The sequence below is a fragment of the Chelonia mydas genome, chromosome 12 (assembly GCF_015237465.2).
Source record: "Chelonia mydas isolate rCheMyd1 chromosome 12, rCheMyd1.pri.v2, whole genome shotgun sequence".
Taxonomy (NCBI): Eukaryota; Metazoa; Chordata; order Testudines; family Cheloniidae; genus Chelonia; species Chelonia mydas.
The window spans coordinates 41,099,835-41,121,695 of record NC_051252.2 but is presented as its reverse complement, the minus strand read 5'-3'; the positions used below and the strand labels follow the sequence as shown (position 1 = coordinate 41,121,695).

Here is a 21,861-nt window from a genome sequence, read left to right as displayed (position 1 = left end):
GGGAGCTGTGCCGATGCTCCTTGGAGGAGTCTCTTCTCGGTGCCGGAGCATCCCACACCGAGGCTGGGGCACTGCGCACCAATGATGCCGACTCCATCAGGAGGAGCTTCAAATGATAGTCCCGCTCCCTCTTAGTCCTGGGTCTAAAGCTGCTGCAAATTGAGCACTTGTCTGTCTGATGACCTTCTCCTCGGCACTTAAGACAAGCAGCGTGTGGCTCGCCTCTGGGCATAGGTTTCGCACACCTCTTGTACACCTTAAACCCCTGCGACCGAGGTATGCCCCCCGCTGGGCAAAACTGGGGGGGACGCTCCAAAGTAAGCTTAACTATAAAACTACAGCCTACTGTAACTACAACTCTATGAAACTATTTACATCTAAGAAAAGGGGAACCACTAGGTAGGCGAATGCAAGAGACTGAGCTGCTCCAAGGACTGTCACTGGCTGTAAGAAGGAACTGAGCAGGCGGTGGGTCGGCAGGGATCTATATACACTGCCATGAAGGCGCCACTCCAGGGGGCTCCACAGCCAACCTGATGGATACTGCTAGGGGAAAAACCTTCCACCGATCATGCACACGGCACGTGCACACACCGATTGAAATGCACATGAGCAATCACTTGAAGAAGAATAAATGTACTTGCTTAGAATGAGCTGTGTGGTAGCTTGTAACTTGTCTCACTGCCTCCTGACCCGGGGTTTTAAAGCTGCACTGTTCCCTGATCTACATTGTGATATCCCCAGCAAGCCAGTCTTCCTAAAAGGGCCAGCACCTGTGCTTTGCTTTCTCTCTGAGGGCTATGAACAGTGTAACTGGCAGCAGTTACACACCAAACAGCTCTTTCTAAGCAAGCCCATTTATTCTTCAGGTAAAAGCAATTTTGGGTGGAGGTGGGGGGATAACTGAGTCCCTGATAAGAGACCAGAATATGATTGGGACCTGGAAGAAAACATTCAGAGAGAGATTATTGGATGACCCAGGATTAACTCTTGACAAAGCAATTAGAATTTTCCAAAAAAGGGAACTCATACAGTCCAGAATAAATCTTATGGAGTGATTTGACACTGTGGACATGATAGAAAATCCAAACTACGATGAGAAAAGAGATCTGTGGCAGAAAGGTATGCAGAGCTCAAACTCGAAGTCCCTCCAAAACAGCACATGGGGCTGCACACAGCGAACAGCACAAGCCAAGGTGATGCCTGGCATATGGGAGAAGATACAAGAAATGCAATGGATTATTTCACTTTTCAAGCATTTGCACATACCATCAGTGTGTGTCAACTTGGTCAAACAGGACGGTAACAGCACTACTAGTTTAGACAAATTCTTCATAGGAACAATGGACAGTGTTGCAAATGAAGATGATTGGACTATCAACCTGAAGGCAAATGGGATATTTATTAATTTTAAGTTGGACACTGATGGGAACTAAATCTATCGGTAAATAAGAAATTGGAAAGGATAAAATTTATAATAGTACCAGGGAGAAGAACACCTATTACTGGGTTAAAAGCATTTCAAGTCCTTGGTCTCATCAAGAGGGTGCACTTTTTGGAGCGGCAGGGGACCAAAACAATTGAAGAAGATTTGAAGATGTCTTAACAGGGGATAGGGAAGTTCTTGGAGTACAAAACAGATCTGAAGGAGGCCAACCATCCTACAGTCAATGTGCCTGTGTGACAGTGTATAACAACCCCGCACTGGCAAAGCAAGGGTTAAAGAACAGTTCTTGGCTCAAGAGGTCACAACCCCTCACTCCTGCTGGGCATGATCCCAGTGGAAGCAGCATTCAAAATGGAGCAGTTCAGCTCAGTCTGGGCTGACTGAAGAGGAGGGTGGTTGTGTGCAGCAGCCTCCTGCCAGGAAGCTGCCAGGACCCCAAGCCACCGGCATCCAGCCTTCCAGCTGCACCATGAGAAGCCAGCCGACCATGGGAGCCAAGAGGGACAGCTTACTGTTGGCCAGGAGAGGAGTTTCTGGAGATGACACAGAAAGGACATGAGACAGCCCCATGTCTAACCTCGGAGACGACACCAGAGTGACTGGGACAAGGGTAGGAAGCATCTCATGGAACCCATTTGGGGGTATTGGGACCTGAAGCTTGAGTCAGGGTACCTTGTTTAGAAGGGTCTGGGTTGGAACCTGATACAGTAGGGCAGGCACAGGTTCCCCTATCTTCCGCCCTCTTGCTGCTAGGTAAATTGGTCCTTTGAACTCTTGCCAGCAGGCATTACACCCTAGAGCATGGCTATTAGGCAATACTGGCAGCCTGACACACCCAGACAGCCCCTGATAGCCTAGTAGGGTTGCCAACTTTCTAATTGCAGGAAACTGAAAACCCTTGCCCCGCCCCTTCCTGAGGCCCCACCCCTACCCCACCCCTTCTCTGAGACCCTGCCCCCACTCACTCCAGCCCCCCTCTCGCCATTGCTCGCTCTCCCCCACCCTCACTCACTTTCACTGGGCTGGGGCAGAGGATAGGGGTGTGGGAGGGGGTGAGGGGTGCAGGCTCTGGGAGGGAGATAGGGTGCGGGAGGGGGTTCCAACCTGGGGCAGAGGGTTCGGGGTGTGGGCTCCAGCCAGGTGGTGCTTACCTAAGGCGGCTCCTGGTCGGCAGCTTCCAGGCAATGGAAGCTGGGGAGCTGGTGCTGGGGTAGCACATGAGCTTCCCTGATTGCCCCTGCTGTGCCTAGGGTCGGACATCCCAGCCACTTCAGGGCGCCTGCCTTAGCCCCACTGCACCGCCACCTGGACGTTTAACGGCCCGGTCAGCAGTGCTGACCGGAGCCACCAGGGTCCCTTTTTGACCGGGTGTTCTGGTTGCAAACCGGACGCCTGGCAACTCTAGAGCCTAGGCAAGTTCCCTTTGCCCTAAGGCAGAGCCCAAAAGAGGAGCTAGACTCATTGGTCTGGGAGGCACAGATCAAGCAGAAGAATCAATTGCGTGGGTTCCCTTGTTGGTCCTTGTAGAAAAAATTTCTACCATACATAAGAGAGAAATTTCTGGGGAAATGGCTGATATCAAATATCTTTCTACACTTGTTACATCAGTTTGGCTCTGTCAGGTGCCTTTAGAAAAACAGAGTACATGTTTGTGTACATTCAACACTCCTTTGGGAGAGACACTGTTTCTACAGCTTGCCATTTGGGTTGTGTTCAGTATCCAAGGTATTTCACCAGAAAATAAAACATTTTGATGGTATATAGGGTACTAAGGTTTATATAGAATACAGTTTGATCTTGGGAAAAAATGTAGAAGAACATGACCAGAGGCTCTGAGCAGATTGGAAAAGAATCACAGCTGCTGGGCTAAAGCTAGACAAACAGAAATATAAATTCCATGTAATGGAAATAACATACCTGGGGGAGAAGTTAATATTGCAAAGTGTACAGGTAGATCACCATAAGGACGAGGCAATCACCAACATGCCTGCTCCAACAGACAAGGAAGGGGTCCAAAGATTTCTTGTAATGGGGAACTATATAGGGAAATTCATGCCTAATTTAGCTGCCCAAACCAGCAATCTGAGAGTGCCACTGTGCAAAGATGTCCAATGGACATGGGAAGTGAATCTTAATAAAGAGTTTAAGATACTAAAGGATTTAATTAAAGAGCCCCCAGTCCTGAGGTACTATGATAGTAAGGACAACTATGATGTCCACAGATGCTTCCCCAGGAGGGTATTGGTATGGTCCTCTGATAAAGACTTATAGTCAAAACTGGAGACCAGTGGCTTATGTGTCATGGATGCTAACAAAAACTGAGTGTCAATATGCTAAAATAGAGAAGGAGGCTTTAGCCTTAGTCCATGGATGTAAAAAGTTATGTCTATTTATCGGTGGCCTGTGTTATCTGAAACTGAACACAAACCACTTACTGGGATTGCTAAAAGGGCTTGGAAAACACCCTCCTAAGAATAAAGAGATTCTTTTTCAGCTACAAATATATGATTAGAAAAAATGCATACAAATCTAGAACAGATTTGGTGGTGTAGACACACTTTCTAGACCATTTGCCAAAAGAGTAGTGGAGCAAAATTCAGAGCTAAATGTCAATGTCAATCTGATAAAAAAAAACCTGTCTGGTCTCAGACAACACATGGACTGTTATTGCCACAGCTACTGCTCAGGATGAGACCCTGCAGGGGGTAATTAAGGCTGTTAGCACAAGATGGCCAGAACAGCATACTCCCAGCCCCTATTATAAATTTAAGGAGGCGTTCTCACGACTAAGTGGGATTTTGTTTAAAGACACTGTTAGAAGAGTGTTTTGAGTCTGAGGCCAGCACTACCGCCTAGTGGCAATACTCCAGACTGTACCACCCAGAGGTGAGAGTCAGCGGCCATGTCACCCAATAGTGAGAGTCAGTGGCCGCTCTGCCTAGCAACGAGATTCAGCAGCTGTGGTGCCCAATGGTGAAAATCAATGGCTGCCTTGCCTAACTGTGGGATTCAGTGGCTGTGTTGTCCAGTGCTGAGAGTTGGTGGCTGGGGAGCATGGGTCCTCCCTGCTCCACTGGGTTCCAACCCAGGATCCAAAGAAACAGTAATTAAAATTGAACAGCCTAGGAGACAGATGCCCCTACACCTACTCTCTGGGCCATTTCCTATCCCATTTTTAGATCCTCTGCTGGGTGCCACTGGTCTTTCTTGAGGTCCTCCTTGGAGTTTTTTCGGGCCACTCTCCGGAGGGTCTCCTCCTGTCTGTGGCAGTTCAGCATCCTTGGCCCCTGCAGCTGAAGAGTCTGCTGCGGCTTGACCGCAAGGCCTTGTCTTGGCCTTTCGGAGCCTGCGCGGAACTAGGACCCAACTGCTCTCCAGCTCAGTCAGCTCAGACTGAGCAGAGTTTCTCCCTTTTAACCCAACCTCCACTGACAGCATGCCCAACAGGGGCAAGGGGTTGTGGCTTCCTGTGTCCAGAGCAACTTCTTAACTCTCGCCTCACCAGTGTAGGGTTGGTACACCCAGTCATAAACACCAGGATGGTGATTCTTAAACTGTTACAGAAAAATATGTTAAAAGGGATCACGGAAGGTCATTTAGGATTGAAACACATAAGGAAAGGGCCAGAGATTTTTTTCTGGCCTCAGAAAACACACCAAACACATACTCTGGAAGGGGGGGACCAATCCGTCACAGCTCTTACCTCTGTTTTTCTCAGGAATCCTTGGGAAAGGTGGTAAGGATCTGTAGCTTCCAGTCTGTTCTCCATATGGATTTTTAAATTGTTGATCCATCTTAGTTCAAATATACTGTTGGGTTCTGGACAATGATCCAACAGGAAGCATATTTCAGCTACAATATTCTTTCACATTCAGGAATGCACTTTGCTTCTGGCATTGAGAGTTTTCAAGAAGCTTCATTTTCTGCCCAGAACTTCAATGTCAAATTTAATACATTCATCTCATATTTACTAAAGGTGAAGGGCATGGTAAGATAAGATGATGCAGATAAAACTGGGCAAATAGCTAGGGGTTCTAGATTTCCAGCATAGACAGTTTAAATAACTGGCTTCAACACAAAATGTTCTCAAATTCAGATAGAACAATCTCAGTTACAAGAACCCTAGTCTTTGCTCCCCCCCCCGGTTACATCCACCAGGTTCCAACAGTCTGTAGTTTATCTACTTTGATTTTAGTAAAATTTAGATGATGCGGTTGGTTTCTATTAGTTTAAACATTCTGTCCTTTTAAAAGTGGAGTCTTGTGACCACAGCTGTGTTATACAGACAGTGTCAGAAGAGCCCAATTATTGAAGTGGGTTGAGAAAAATCAAACAGAAGCCAAACAAGAAAAAAAAATCCATGCCACCACACAAAACACTGTCCAGCTTTCAGTTCTACTGCTTGAATTACCACTGTGTTAATAGAAGACAATAAATCAAGATGGATATTTACTGATTAAAATTACAGACACCTGCAGGAAAAGCTTTATAAACTGCACTAGGAACAAGGCCTCAGAGGGCTAAGTGGAGTTGTACACTATTTTTTCCAGTCTTAGCTAGCCACTTCTACATTCAGTCAACTCTGATTCAGAGGGCTGCAAAATATGCAAGTAACTTTAACCAGCTTAGATGGACTGCACAAGGATCAACCAATTTATTGGAATTCATTACAAGAACTAGAAGAAAGCTATCTTTCTTCTGCTGAGGAGGGACTGAATTTTCTGAGCTTATGCTGTACAGTTCCCTGTGCAGCGCAAGGTGGTATAATTTTGGGTTTATTCTCCAGAGAGGGTGCGTGTCTGGGGAGTTGGGTATTCCCTTAACTGTAGCTTTCCTATGCAGAGGCTGGTCAGAGAGCCTGCATGTAAGTGCAGCTGGGTGTGTCCCTCCTTGCATGTAGGCTGGTGAAAGTGCAGGCTGGAGGACTTTGGAGCTTGTCACAACAGTATAGTGTGAGAAGGAGCCCAGGCCTGTGGGTCAGGGGGCTCAGTGGTATCCCAGTTCCAGGTGGCACCCCAGGGGAACCCATCACAGTGATAATATTGGTATTTTATTTGGTGTTTTCCAGGGTAGGTAAAGATTCTTACTATTACTCTACTCTGAACAATTTGACATACAGAAGGATGTTAGTTTGCATTTCCCTCCAACAGACCTTGTATGCTTTAATATATAAGGTACGTTTTTCAAACAGATGTTAAATAATCATTGTAAAATGCCTGTGTGATAAGGTGAAGGGTTCTTCCATTACAGAGCACAGACATTGGGTTCCATCGCCATAAAATTGGCATTTGCACAGCATATGCTAGTATCTACTAACAGAACAAATCAAATAAAGAAGTGTCATTACTGTACTCATTAGGTGTATTTTTCAGGAAATAAACTAGTACAAAACAAGAATTATAAAATGTTAGAATTATAGTGATTTTCAAAACTGTGTAAACTAAATATAAGTTTCAAGGTTAGGCTCTGTGACCATCTTCTAGAGCTTGGAAGCAGAAGAAGCTAAAGAAAACCCAAAATACACATATTAAAATTTTGCATTTAACTTGAATATGAAGGCAATTAATTCCCCATGTAATTTTTCCTTCCATGTTCCTTCCATGTTCTCTCTCTGGTAAATATAGATTGATGTGAGCATTTCTTTGCCTTTTGTCTCCTTCCATGGAATTCCTTGCAGTGAATTACTGGCTATACTGTGCTTGTGAGCTCATCTCTTTTCATCTTCCTCTGGAGGCTGTACAGGTCAAATGTCATGAACTGTTGCGGTGTTTAGATATGTTGCTTGTAGTTATTAGAATTGGGAGCACTGGCTATTGGGAGTCTGAAAGGACAGGAAACAGGAAGGAGGGGGGAGGAGTTGAGAGGCTGTGAGAGAGCTACAGAGGGTGCAGCAGCAGCTTGGTAAAGAGGTTTCCACTTTGAAAATAAAGTCCTGTTGAAGCTTGTTAGTACCTTGCCTGGTTGATACAACAACTGCCTTTAATTCTGAAAAACACTGAGACTTTTAAAAAGGCAGCTATCTTTAATGGAGCTTAGTGACAGCCCCTAAAGTTTTTGGTGTTAGGATACAGTCTGGTATATCTGCCAGCGATGAGGTCAAATCTTGTCCATTTTTGAGAGTACATGTAGTGAGTAGATTGTTTTCTGCTGTGTAATAGTACTCTTTTTATCTCCTCTGAGGAGGGTGTCTCTAATCCCATGAACTATCGACCAACCACTCTTTGAGACAAAGCACTCTGAGGTTAGGGTGAAGGATCTTCCTGTGTTCCTGGGAGAGGAGATGAGGAGTGGCCTGGAGAGTAATCAGAGAGCAAATGACGAGCTGTACCAGGTAAGGAAACCATGTTTGTCTGGGCCAGGTTGTAAGTATTAGGATGATTCTGGTTTTGCCCTCATTTATTTTGAGTAGAACTTTGGCTATTAGAGGAGTTGGTGGGAAAGTGTACAGTAGATCTGATGAACAATGAAAATGAAAGACATCCCACAGGGATTGGTGACCCATCCTGCCTCTGGAGCAAAATCGGGCATATCTCTTGTTTGTGGTGTATGTATGTGTGGTGTATGTCTGTATGCGGTGTAATATGCTGGAATCCTTTTCCCACTTGTGGTCTTGGAAGAAGTGCCTGCTGAGTGTATCTGCAGTCATATTCTGAACCCCTGGAAGATAGGCTGCTCACGATCAGATTGTGAGGCATCCTTCATTATGATGACTGTTGGGGAAGAATGTGCAAATGGGACTCCTATGCAAACATTGTGACGGTCTTTCCACAAACTGCGGGATTCCTTTATGCATGTGGGTATGAATAGTAGCATATTTAAAACGTGTTTGTTTGGTGAATAAACAGTCCTGAGCCACTCTTGAAGGCAGTGCATTTGGAGTCTTGCTTGGTCTATGATGAAAGCACCAGCTGCCATGAGCCCCAACAATTGAAGACAGTTCTTGACGGGAGTTTGGGGGCTGTGCTGGATTGTATTGGCTATGTTGGAAAGGGCCACAAACATGTGCAGTAGAAGGTAGGCTCTTGCTGTTATTTATGATGAGCTTCTATGAATTCTCAGTTTTGCACAGGGGTCAAAGTGACTTTCTAAATGTTCAGTTGTAGGCCCAATTTGAGGAAGATATCGATAGCTTCGGAAATTGCCCAGGAAGTTAGCTCCAGGGAGCGATTCTTCGGCAGCCAACCATTCAGGTAAGAGAACACTACAGTACCTTTCCTGAGGAGTTGCGCTGCTACTACTGTCATGACCTTCGAAAAGATCCTTGTGGTGGATGAGAGGCTGAAAGGGTGGACTCGTACTGAACCTGGTCCTGGCTGACAGTAAAACATAGGAATTGTTTGTGAGATTGTGGATTGCAATATGGAATATGCATCCTGAAGGTTGAGGGCTGAGAACTAATCCCCTTGATTTAGTGATGGAATTATTGCTGCAGGTGTCACCATTTTGAATGTTTGTGCCTTCACACAAGTGTTGAGTACCCTCAAATCTAGGATGGGTCTCCACTGCCATTCTTTTTTGGTACCAGGAAGTACCTTGAATAAAATCCCTTTCCTTTGTGCTGCATGGGAACTGGTTCCATAGCACCCTAACAAAGGAGAGAGTCTATTTCTTGACGAAGCAAGCTCTTGTGAGAAGGGTCCCTGAAGAGGGGTGGGAAAGAGGAGTTGGTCGGTGGAAGAGTAGTAAAGTGGATGGCGTACCCTGTGGAGATGATCTCTAAAACCCACTTGTCTGCAGTGATAGACTCCCAAGCTGCTTGAAGTGATAAAGGTGGTAACCAAAGGGAGGAAGGCAGGTGAATTGGTGCTGATGGTAGGATGACGATAGTAATTCAGTCCCTCAACCAGCCTGTTAAAATTGCTGCTTGGAGGTGTGAAGTTGAAAGCTCAGATATGGATGGTTGCCTCTTTTGATGCAATTCATATGACTTCTAGGAGGTCGGGAATGGGGAAAGATGGGACCTCTAAGCCATCTGGGACTTGCTGAACCTTTTTTTGTAGGCTGGTGTATAGATTCCAAGAGAACGCAAAGCAGCCCTGGAGCACTTTACTGTGTGCAGAGATTTGTCCATGCTATCCACAAACAATTTAGGCCCATCAAAAGGGAGGTCTTCCACCATATTCTGGACCTTTTTAGGAAATCCGAAGAGCTGGAGCACGAAGCCCTTCTCATAACTACCATTATAGAGATCGAACGGGCGGCAGTACCAGCAGCATTGAGGAAGGCTTGTAGCAAAGTTCTGGCAAGCAGCTGGCCTTCCTCAATAATTTCCTGAAATTGATCTCTATGCTCCTCTGATAAGTGGTCAACAAAAGAGTTCAGTTTGGTGTAATTTATATGATTGTATTTTGCCGTTAATGCTTGGTAATTGGCAATTCTAAATTGTAAGGAGGCCTACGAATAAGATTTTCTACCAAATTGGTCTAGACACTTATGAACTTTTTTCTGGGTTATGGATTTAGCATGATGCTGTCTTCCACATTTGTTAAATGCGTCAACCACCAAAGAATCAGGAGAGGAATGAGAAAATAAAAACTCTGAGTTGTTTTCTGGAACAAAATATTTCTTATCTGCTCTCTTGCATGCAGGTGGAATAGTAGCTGGCATGTGCCAGACAATCTTTGCAGGGTCCAGAAGGGCCTGGTTGACAGGCAAGGCTATGTGGGCAGATGAGGCTGTATGAAGGATGTCAAGCAGTTTATAATGAAGTTCTTTAACCTTCTTGGGAGGGATCTGCAAGAAGTCAGCAATTCTCTTGACCAGATCCTGAAACCACTTAAAATCATCTGCCAAGTATGGAGGAGGAGGCATAACTGTTTCATCCAGAGACGAACACAAGACGTTGGCTGGAGGAGAGACCTCTTCATTGGCTCTAGCTTCCTGCTCCTCAAAGGTTTCATCCTGAGGATCAGGTTTCCTAGAGAGGGCAGACAATGAAGGCTGCCTATTTCTGCAATGGGTTTTGTTTGAAGCCCTGGAAAATTCCTGGCAATGGGTCACCCTAAGGTCTCAGTACGGCCAAAGAGGTGGTGCATAAGGCATAGTAGGGGGCACCTGTGGGTGTCACACCAGCAAGATGGTGGCTGTGATCTTGTGCCATGAGTGGTCATAGGCTCATCAGAGACTTCTGGAAAGCGGCCTCTATAGAAATGAGGAGGAGAGCCCTGAACTGATATTTGGGAAACTGAGAGAAGGTCTTCATCAGAAAACGCTCTTCCTCCAACTCACTATGTAATGGTGGAGCACCTGGAGAAATCTGAGGTGAAACTGTCAGTACTGGGTGAATTTCTGGTGATCTCGATACCCTCAGTAGTAAAAATATGTTGGAGCCAAGCAGCAGAGAATTGGGCGTCTCAGACACAACCAGGTCCTGGGGAAAACGAAACTCCTGCGGTACCAAGTGTGCTATCAGTATGAGTCTGTGATCCGCACTGAGGCAATAATGGCCAAGAGTGTCTTGCCTGTTCTGAGGGAAGTGTAGTCATAGCCTGAGCAGGCTTCTTTGGTACCGAAGAAGCAGAGGAAGAGCTCTTCTTTCCACCTCAGTCTGCTGACAGTACTGATGATCTCTCTGGGCCAAGGCTTTGCTGTCTTTCGGTCTTGCAGAGGCCTTGGTACCTGAGGAACCAGCAGCCTCCTGGGTATTGGTTTGGAGAGCAGATGGTACTGAAGTAGCTGAAGACACTGATGACCTTGGCTTTTTTGAGGTAGATTCCCTACCTCGTGAACTTGGGGTCTTTGGAAGATTTATGAGAGGAGTTTTGGGTCTTCCTCTTAGATGCCTTTGAGGAGTGTGACTCAAAGACAGAGGAGTCAGCAGACTTGTTCGGAGACCAGCGTATGGTGTGGGTGGGGAGCCTTGGCCTGGGTCAGAAGCAGAATGCAGCAGGCTCTCCATCGTGAGGAGACCAAGTTTGATTTCCCTGTTTTTCTGGTATCAAGATTTCAACACCAGACAGAAGTTACACTTCTGGGCAATGTGTGATTCCCCAGGGCAATGGATGCACTGGAAGTGCCCATCGCTTACAAGGACTGCCTCCCAGCAAAACAGACAACATCTGAAACCAGGAGGACTGGACATAACCTCCCAGTGAACAAGAACTACCTTATCTATATAAGATATATGATTAAAAAAAACCACAGGAAGCTAAAGCTACTACTACTTACACCAATACTAAGAACTACTATAAACTAAATACTAGAATAAAAACTTGAACACACTTGAGGTAATCTCAGTGGGGACAACTGTCAGACCTCTGTCTCAGGCCAAGGTGGTTTGCTTGCGCAATGCTATATAACAACGGTACAGGGCATGAGGCTGACTGTGTGGACACTGCTATGAGAAAACTCCCGTCTAAGGTGTAGAGGGCACAAGCACACCTAGAGTGAAGCACTCGAAGAAGAAAAAATGCTTACTAACCTTTTGTAACTGTTCTTCAAGATGTGTAGCACATGTTCATTCCACTCTTGGTGTGCATGTGCCCCACACACAGTCACCAGAAATGTTTCCCTCAGTGGTACCCGCTGGGGCAGCTTGAGCCCCCTCTGCTGCCCTGTGCCACTAGCGCCGGTATAAAGCACCCAGCCGACCACCGCCCCCTCAGCTCCTTCTTTCTGGAAACTCTGATGTAGAGGGGAAGCAGGATGGGCCGTGGAATGGACATGTGCAATACATCTCAAAGAACAGTTACAAAAGGTCAGTAACCGTTTTTTCTTCTTTGAGTGATTGCACATGTGCATTCCACTCTTGGTGACTCCCAAGCAGTAATATAGATGGAGGGGTGGGCGTTCATGTACACCCAGATCGTAACATAGCCCGACCAAATTTCTCATCGTTCCTAGATTAGTTGGCGATGGCGTAATGGGAGGAGAATGTGTGCACTGATGACCAGGTTGCTGCTTTGCAAATGTCCTCAATAGTGATCTGCACCAAGACCACCACTGAGGATGCTTGTGATCTTGTGGAATGAGCAGTCAGGTTACTTGGTGGCGAAACACCTGCCTGATCATAACGAGTGTGAATACACAAAGTTTTCCAGGACAAAATTTTTTGTGAGGAGATTGGAAGACCTTTCATTTTGTCTGCTACAGCCACAAACAATTGGCTGGACTGCCGAAACAGTTTAGTTCTTTCTATATAGAATGCTAGAGCCCATCTTACATCCAATGAGTGAAGTCATTGCTCCTCCTTATTTGCATGAGGTTTTGGGTAAAAGACAGGTAAGTAAATCATGAAACTACTTTGGGAAGGAAACCAGGGTAAGGACTTAAATACACCTTATCTTAAAAGAAGACTGTGTACAGTAGCTCCGATGTGAGGGCTCATAGTACAGAGACTCTTCTGGCAGAAATGATGGCAATTAGAAAAGCCACCATCAGGGAGAGGTATAGTAAGCAGCACATTGCTAGGGCTCAGACAGTGGTCCCATAAGTTTTGACAAGACCAGGTTCAGGTCCCTGGGGGAACAGGCTCCCTCACTTGAGGGTTCCACCTTTCTATACCTTAGAGGAATCTGACTGTTATGTCATTTGAAAAAACAGATTGCTTACCCACCCGAGGGTGGAAAGCTAATATTGCTGCCAGGTGGACCTTGATAGAGGAAATTGATAAGCCTTGACATTTCAGGTGTAACAAAGAGTCAAGTAAATTTTGAATCGATGAATGCATTGGTGAGACTCCGATTTGGGAAGCCCAGATGGAGAATCGCTTCCATTTTGACAGTTAGGTGGCCATGGTGGAAGGCTTTCTAGTGCTTAGTAAGACCTGATGAACTTGTTCTGAGCAAGCCTGTTCTCTGTGATTTAGCCATGGAGCTTCTAGGCCATTAAGTGAAGGAAGCTTAAGATCAGGTGGAGCAGCTGACCATGGTCCTGGGAGATCAGATCCCAGTGTAACGGGAAGAGATTAGAGTCACCACTGAGTGGTCTAGCAGAATGGACAACCAGTATTGGTGGGGCTATTAATATAAGGCAGGTGCAGTCCCACTTGATTTTTAGTAACACTCTGTGAAGAATGGGATTGGGGAAAAGCATAATAAAGCTCTACTGTCCAGGTTAGCAGGAAGGCATCTGTGATGGAACCCAAACAGCGGCCCTTAAGGAAGCAGAATTGGTGACACTTTCTGTTGTACTTGTTCGCAAACAGGTCTATTTGGGGAGTCCCCCAGTGCTGGAAAATCTCTCTGGCTACATCTGGGCAAAGAGACCATTCATGGTGACTGGAGAAAGACCTGCTTTGGTGATCTGCCAGCTTGTTCTGCATCCCCAGAAGATAAGACCTTGAGGTTGCTTGAGTGGGCTATACAAAATTCCCATTGGCTGCTTCCTGACAAAGGAGGGAAGAGGGCACTCCTCCTTGCCTGTTTCGGTAAAACACGGCTGCAGTGTTGTTTATAAGAACAAACAAACTTTTGCCCTTGATGTGAGGCAGGAATGTGTGACAGGCAAGACGAACCACTCTGAGTCCTCTGACATTGATTTGAAGGGAAAGTTCCACCTGAGACCAAAGGCCCTGAGTTCTGAGGGGCCCCAGGTGGGCTCCCCATCCTAGTGCTGACACATCTGAGACCAGAATCATTGAAAGTTGAGGATGAATGCAGGGAATGCCTGCACAAACATTGAGAGGATCCAACCACCAATCCAGCAAGGTGAGGACTTGTGACAGTAGCATGAATACAGTTTCTAAATGAAGATGGCTTGGTAAGTACACTGTGGCCAGCCAGGTCTGGAGTGGTCTGAGGAGCAGTCTTGTGTGTTTTACCACATAAGTGCATTAGGCCTTTTGGCCTAGGAGCCTCATACAGTTCCAGGCTGTTGTGATTGGATGTCCTTTGACGTGTGTCACCAGGGAATAGATTGATTGGAATCACACCTCTGGGAGGAATGCTCTGGCCTGGATAGAATCCAACACTGCTCTAATAAACTCTATCCTCTGTACTGGACAAAAGGTAGACCTGTCTACATTGATTACAAGGCCTAGGGTCCTGAATGTCAATTGGGTGACTTGAGTGCTGGACACCACTTGAGCCCTGGACCGACCCTTGACTAGCCAGTCACCCACATAAGGGTAGACCTGCACCCCAATCTTCTCAGGAATGCTGCCACTATAGCTGCCCCGAGCCCCAGCAGGAGCCATGGGGGCAGAAGCCCCAAGCCCAGGCACCCTGAGCCCCAGCAGAAGCTACAGGGGCGGAAGCGCCTAGCCTGGGTGCCATGAGCCCCGGCAGAAGCTGCAAGGGCAGAAGCCCTAAGCCCTGGCAGGAGGCACAGGGGCAGAAGCTGTGAGCCCCGGGTGCCCCAAATGCCAGCAGGAGCCACAGGGGGTGCGGGGGGGAGGAGGAGAGGGGAGAAGCTCTGAGCTCTGGCAAAAGCAGCGGGGCTCAAGCCTCAAGCCCAGGCACACCAAGTCCTGGCATGAACCATGGGAGCAGAAGCCCTGAGCTGTGACAGAAGCCCCAATCCCTGGCGCCTCGATCCCTGGCAGAAGGTCTAGAGCTTCCTGCAACAGGGGGAGGTACCCAGAGTTGGGTCTGATCTCCCCCTGAGAGTGCTGTGCAGGGGAAGAACAAGTCCTGTCCCTCCCCAGACCAGCCTGGACTAGCAGCTAGGAGCCCCTGGCTGGGGCCTCCCAGCAGCATGAGGAAGATTTGGATTTCATGGGGAATGGCTTATTTCACAGTCCATGACATGTTTTTCATGGCCATGATATCGGTAGGGCTCTACCTATAACCCCTATTTCTCTTGCTCTCCAGGTCCTGACAGGCAGTAAGGGCAGAGTACCAAAGGGGCTGTTGAGGCCTGTAGTGCTTCATTGAAGCAGCTGGGGTGTACTACCCAAGGGACTTAAGGGCCGCTCTCGAATCTTTTAGTCCATGAAGCTTCACATCCATCTGCTCTGAAAAGAGAAAAGCGCCTTTAAAAGGCAGGTCCTGAACAGTCTGTTGGACCTTCTGCAGGAGCCTAGAGGACTGCAACCATGAACTCATACGCAAGGCCAATGCAGAAGACATGGACCTTGCAGCTGAGTCAGCCACATCCAAAGTGGCCCTCGCCACCGATTCTTCCCTTGTCCAGAAGCGAGGAGAACTCCTGTCTAGTATCTTGTGATAGCAAGTCTTTGAACTTTTGCAGGGATTTCCACAAGTTGAAATTGTACTTGCCCAATAGTGCCTGCTTGTTTGCAATTCTGTGTTGCAGCCTCCCAGTAGAATAAACTTTCCTATCAAACAGGTCTAACTTTTTAAAGTCCTTTGATTTCAGGGTTGCACTCTGATGCCCCTGACTTTTTTAAGCTCAGTACCGATGTCTTGAAGCTCAGTACTAATGTGGACACAAGAACAAATGGATATAAACTGGCCATCACGAAGTTTAGACTTGAAATTAGACGAAGGTTTCTAACCATCAGAGGAGTGAAGTTCTGGAACAGCCTTCCAAGGGGAGCAGTGGGGGCAAAAGACATATCTGGCTTCAAGACAAAGCTTGATAAGTTTATGGAGGAGGTGATATGATGGGATAGCCTAATTTTGGCAATTAATTGACTTCGACTACTAGTGGTAGATATGCCCAATGGCCTGTGATGGGATGTTAGATGGGGTGGGATCTGAGTTACTACAGAGAATTCTTTCCTGGGTGTCTGGCTGGTGAGTCTTGCCCACGTGCTCAGGGTTTAGCTGATTGACATACTTGGGGTCGGGAAGGAATTTTCCTCCAGGGCAGATTGGCAGAGGCCCTGGGGGTTTTTCGCCTTCCTCTGCAGCGTGGGGCACAGGTCACTTGCTGGAGGATTTTCTGCACCTTGAAGTCTTTAAACCATGATTTGAGGACTTCAGTAGCTCAGACATAAGTTAGGGGTTTGTTACAGGAGTTGGTGGATGAGATTCCTTGGCCTGCGTTGTGCTTGAGGTCAGACTAGACGATGATAGTGGTCCCTTCTGACCTTAAAGTCTATGATTCTATGATTCTCTCTCATTGGCAATGGACACTACAAGGGACTTGGGGGGAGGGTGTGGTATGTATGGAAGAACTCTCAACCTTGGGCAGGCATATAATACTTTCGTTCAGCCCCTTTTGAAGTGTGGGAAAGGAATGCAGGTGGTCTGCCACAAAATCTTAACTGGGTCGATAACGGTTTCATTGAGAGACAGGGCTACTCTGGAAGGGCTTGCAACGGTCAATATGTCAACCAGGCTGTGGGAAAACTCTTAATACCTCTATCTGTATACCCAGGTTCAAGGCCACCCTCTTTAACAACTCTTGGTGAGCTTTATAGTCATCTGGGGGAGACGACATGCTCCCTCCTGAGGCTGCCTTGTCAGGGGAGGAGGAAGAGGAGGCCAACATAGACTGCGGATACCCTTCCTCCCTTTCTGCATCAGCAGGATCCCGTTGAGCTGGCTCTTGGAGGCCAGCACCAGGCTTGGTACCGGAGTTGGGACCGGATGCCATCTGGGGGAGCGATGCCATATGTCCTTCTGAGGCCACCAAATAGGAGAACCTGGAATATTCCCTGGAAACTTGGAGAAACCCTCATGGGTTCCAAAAGGGCCACTGGAGCAGTTCAGGTCTCCAGAGACCTCCTGGCCAACCACTCGTTGGTACCCTTGTGCCCAGATCCATAGAAGGGTGAAAACATCTGGAAGTGTGGCAAGAACGGCTTTGAGGATGGGACAAGTAAGTCCTGATCTCTGATTCAGAAGAGATTGATTCTCCCTCTGGTGATCACAGGGGTGCCATTTCCAATGGTACTGGCAAACAGTGACGGGGTGGATAAGTCTGCACCAAGGCAAGCATTGTGGGTTTCCCCTTTGATGGTACTGAAGAGTGAGCCAATCTGGGTACTTGGGGTTGGCATGGTAACGAGTGTTGTAATGATCCAGCCAATACACCGCTGTCTGCTGGCACTAATATTGTTGACTCTTGTACTGCCGGTGATACCAGTACCAACAGGAAGAGATGATTCCTGGCAACTACAAATACCTCAGGCATGGTCAGTACCAAGACAGTATCAGTACAGCATGGTGCTACCGATATAGAAGGCTCTTCTGGCTCTGGACTCAATGGCACCTGTGTAGGTGCCAGAGTCAATGTTGCTGGGTTCTGCAGTACCATGGTAGAGGAGTGCTTTGGTTTAGACTGCACTCTACTCTGATCCCCATGTCTGGCAGCCTTTGGTGCCAGGGATTGCCCCCTTTCGGCAGCCTGTTTCTTATGCCTTTTTCTAGGCATGGGATGGTGATCAGTGCCGGGACTCTGGTATGTTAGGAGGAACACTCTTTATCTGCTCCAAGGCACTTGGTGCCGAGTCTGACTGGTCTGGCCCAGAAGGAGTTCTCAATGCATCCTCCATGAACAGGAACTTTAGCTTGGCCTCATGATCCTTCTTCATGCAAGGCTGAAAGTCCTTACAGATCTGGCAACAGTCCCCAATATCAGCTTCTCCCAGGCACGTCAAGCAGCTTGAGTGTGGGTCACTCAGGGGCATAGCCTTTTTGCAGAAGACACAGGGCTTGAAGCCCAGTGACCAAGGCATCCCTCAGCACCAGGGATTGGATGAAAAAGCAATAAAACTGATAACGAACTAATTAACAACTTCACTAAAACTAACTATTTATTATATATAGGAAATGTCCACTGAGAGAACTTGTGAGAGTAGAGGAGCAGTTTCAGCATCTGTCACAGGCAGTAAGAAGAAACTGAGGGGACGGGGTCAGCTGAGCACATTATACTGGTGCTAGCAGCGTGCAGTAGCAGAGGGCACTCAAGTTGCGCCAATGGGTACCACTGAGGGAAAAATTTCTGGCGACTATGCATGGGGTGTGCGCGGAATTCACATGTGCGATCACTTGAAGTAGTAGTGTTGGTTTGTTCAAGACCAGAGAATATTATTAATTAGTCTGATACATTCAAATTGACTGTATTTTATTTGTGACTGATGGGGTTGTTGGTTTTTCCATTACCCATAATCCTGGGTATTGCAGCTGAGAGGCTCAGAAATAAAGCTGTAGATTAGGAATTGTAAACTCCCCTTGTATTTTGGGTTGCAAGAGGGTCTGGTGGAATTTTGAGTGATTTTTAAACTTTCCATATATTTTAAAAAGTGTTTGGTGTTTTTGTTTTCTTAATGGTAACACGCTCATTTTTGGGAAAGAAATCCCTCTGAAAGTTTTTGTCATTTGTTGAGATCCACTTTAATGGTCTGAACTAGGCCAAAATACTTCTAATTTATTACCATTCAACTTGTATCCTGAAAGATTACTGAAATGTTGATAACTTCTCGTAAAGGTGAAATTAAATTGAATGTGAGAGTGACTAGGTTGTCTGTATATATGGGGGTTACTTTGTGCTTGATGTTTCTGCCCGAGAGGCAAGTGCGGCATGTGGCTCTATACAGTCTTACTGAAAAATTAGTTTTCCTTGGAAAAATTACCCTCCATGGATGTGGATCTGAAACCCCCCTAACTAAATAAAGATTGCAGGTCTGTTCTCCTGATTAGGCTGTGTCAAGGGACTGATGCTTTGTAAATAGTTAAAATGAGCTGCAGGACATCTCTATATTATAGACATTCCTCTGGCAAGCTGTGGAAGTTGCTTTTAATCTGGGAGGCTGTACCATGAGGACTGCAGGCACTGAGGCACTTGCAAGATTGTAACAGGTTTGAATGATAGTCTAATCCAATTAGATAAATCTATGAGTTGAGATTTCCTCTCCTTCAGACTTGTTTCTATAAACTATAATCTAGGGAAACTCTGAAACAGTGGTGACCTAGACCTCTTCTTGAGTAGAATAAGGGACACTTTTTGTTGCTGAATGTGGCGAATAGGTCCACCTCTGGAAGTTCCCATCTTTGGAATATCCTGCAAAGAATTTGAGAGTCCATCTCCCATTCGGAGTCCTGGAAGAAGTGCCTGCTGAGCATGTCGGCTGTGACATTCTGGACTCCAGGAAAATAAGAAGCTGAGATTTGCATCTGATAGGCTATATACCAGTTCCACACTTTTATATCTTTGGTGCACAGGGAGGAGGATCTTGCTCCTCCCTGTTCATTGATATAGAACATGCAAGTCACATTGTCCATCATGATCCTGAATGATTTTCCCTAATGAGAGCTGGAACTGAAAGCAGGCTTTTTTGACTACCCTGAGTTCCAACAGGTTGATATGGAGACTGATTTTCTGAGGTGACTATCTGCCTTGAGTTGTGGGGGCACTGAGGTGCGCTCTCCAACCCAACAATGATGCATCCATTATTACAGTTATTGTTGGAGCTGGGCAAATGAAAGGGATGCCTGGGCTGACACTGTGTTGATTTTTCCAACAGTCTCGGGCGCTTGTCAGCTGTAGGGAACCATGACCAGTTTGTCTAAGTTGTCTCTGGCCAGTGAATAGCCCTTCTGAGCCAGCTCTGGAAGCAGCGGAGGTGTAGTCTTACATGCTCAGTCACAAAGATGCAAGCTGCCATATGACTCAGGAGATGTAAACAGTTCCTTATTGTAGTTTGGGAACTTCCTTGAACTGTCCCCAACCAGAGTTGACAAAGTTATGAACCTTGCTGTGGGCGATCTATGAATCCAAGTATGCCCCTATGAATTGTATTATCTGTACAAGGGCTAATGTGGATTTTTTTATGTTTAGCTGGAGATTCAGTTCCTGGAAGAGAGAAAGGGCCATCTGGGTGGAAGTCAGTGCTGTTTTGTAAGATCGGCCCTTGAGTAATCCGTCGTCAAAATATGGGAAGACTAAAATTGCTTCTCAACGAAGGTAAGCAGCGACTACTGCTAGGATCTTTGAGAACACCCTTGGGACTGAAGGGAGGCCAAAAGGAAGTACTCAGTATTGAAAATGATCCTGGCCTATAGTAAAAGGTAGGTATTTCCTATGCACTGTGCATATCACTATACAGATATAAGTGTCCTGTAGGTTGAGGGCTGAAAACTAATCCCTGCCTCTGCAGAAGGAATTATAGGTCCCAGAACCGCCATCCTCAACATCTGAGACTTCACAGATTTGTTCAGTAGTCTTAGATCTAAGATCAGTCTCCACCAGTTGTCCTTGGGAGGAGAGGGGACTGGCTCTATAATGCCAAAATAAAGGCGAATGCCCTTCTTGTCTCAGTTTTGTCTCATGAGAGGGGTCCCTGAAGAGGCATGGGGATGGGGGGTAAGAGGGAGAGTGAGAGATGTAAAGTGGATGCTGTAGTCTGATGTTATTACCTCTATGACCTATTTGTCTGTTGTAATATGCCATCAAGCATGTTGAAAATGGGAAAGGTGGTCACCAGAAGTGGGACGGTGGGCCAATGGTTGAAGCTTCTGAACGAGAGTTAAGGAAAGATTTGAACTCTTGATCTACCCATCAAAATTGTTGTTTGGATGATGACTGAGTACTTGCTGAAGAAGAGTAACTAGCTAGTTCTCTTTGTCTGGAAATTTTGTCTCTTCCTAGAAGGTTCAGTGGGTCTATGAAACCCAGAGAACTGGCAGGATGCAATCTCTGAACATTTTGAGACCTACTATATCTCCTTTTGTTCATAGCAGTCTACATATCCAGAGGTCTTGGCCCTGAAGACCTTTAGTGTGTGCAGAGACCATCTGCGGTCTTGGACAAGAACATTCAACCATCAAATGGGAGGTCCTCAACAGTGTTCTGAACCTCTCTCAGGAACCCTGAGAGCTGGAACCATGATGCCCTGCACATAACAACCGTTGCGGAGATGGATCTGGTAGCAGTGTCCAAGACATCCAAGGATGCTTGAAGAGAGGTTCTGGCTAATAATTGACCCTCCACAATGATGGCCTGAAATTATTCCCTATGCTCCTGTGGAAGATGCTTAATAAAGGCTGCACATTTATTATAGTTTGTGAAGTTATGCTTGGCCATAATTGCCTGACAGTTTGCAATCTGAACCTGGAGGGTCATGGATGACTAAGACTTGTGACCAAAAAAGGACTAACTTCTTCTGGTCTTTATCCTAAGGGGTAGACCTAGAGTAAAGTTGTATACCCTGCTCATTTAGAGTATCCACTGTCAGGGAATTAGGTACGGGGCGGGAGAACAAAAATGCTGAGTTCTTGGGCAGAGCATAATATTTCTTATCTGCTCATTTACAAATTGGTGGGATGGTGGCAGGAGTTTCTGACACAGACTAAGCTGGATCCAAGAGAACCTCATTAATGGGTAGCGCAACACGAGTGGGAGTTGCTGACTGTAAAATATCCAGCAGCTTGTGTTGTAAGTTCTTGACCTCCTCATGAGGTATCTGAAGGGCATCAGCCACCCTTTTCACAAGATTTTGGAACTGCCAAAAATCATCAGCCATAGATGGTGGAGGAATGGCTGCTTCTTCTGGAGATGAGGATGAAATAAGAGTTTGAGGGGTGGCCTTCTTATTCACCCTGGTTTTCTGTTCTTCACAGGTC

General features: G+C 46.4%; 1 long non-coding RNA gene across 1 annotated transcript; it reads left to right on the top strand.

Annotated features, from left to right (window-relative positions):
* The first annotated feature begins 7,631 nt into the window (after positions 1-7,631).
* Positions 7,632-21,242, top strand: LOC122462616. The gene is made up of 4 exons (XR_006285305.1): positions 7,632-7,778; positions 8,545-8,637; positions 20,078-20,203; positions 20,977-21,242. It is a non-coding gene; the product is annotated as an uncharacterized LOC122462616 (long non-coding RNA).
* The last annotated feature ends 619 nt before the right edge of the window (positions 21,243-21,861 follow it).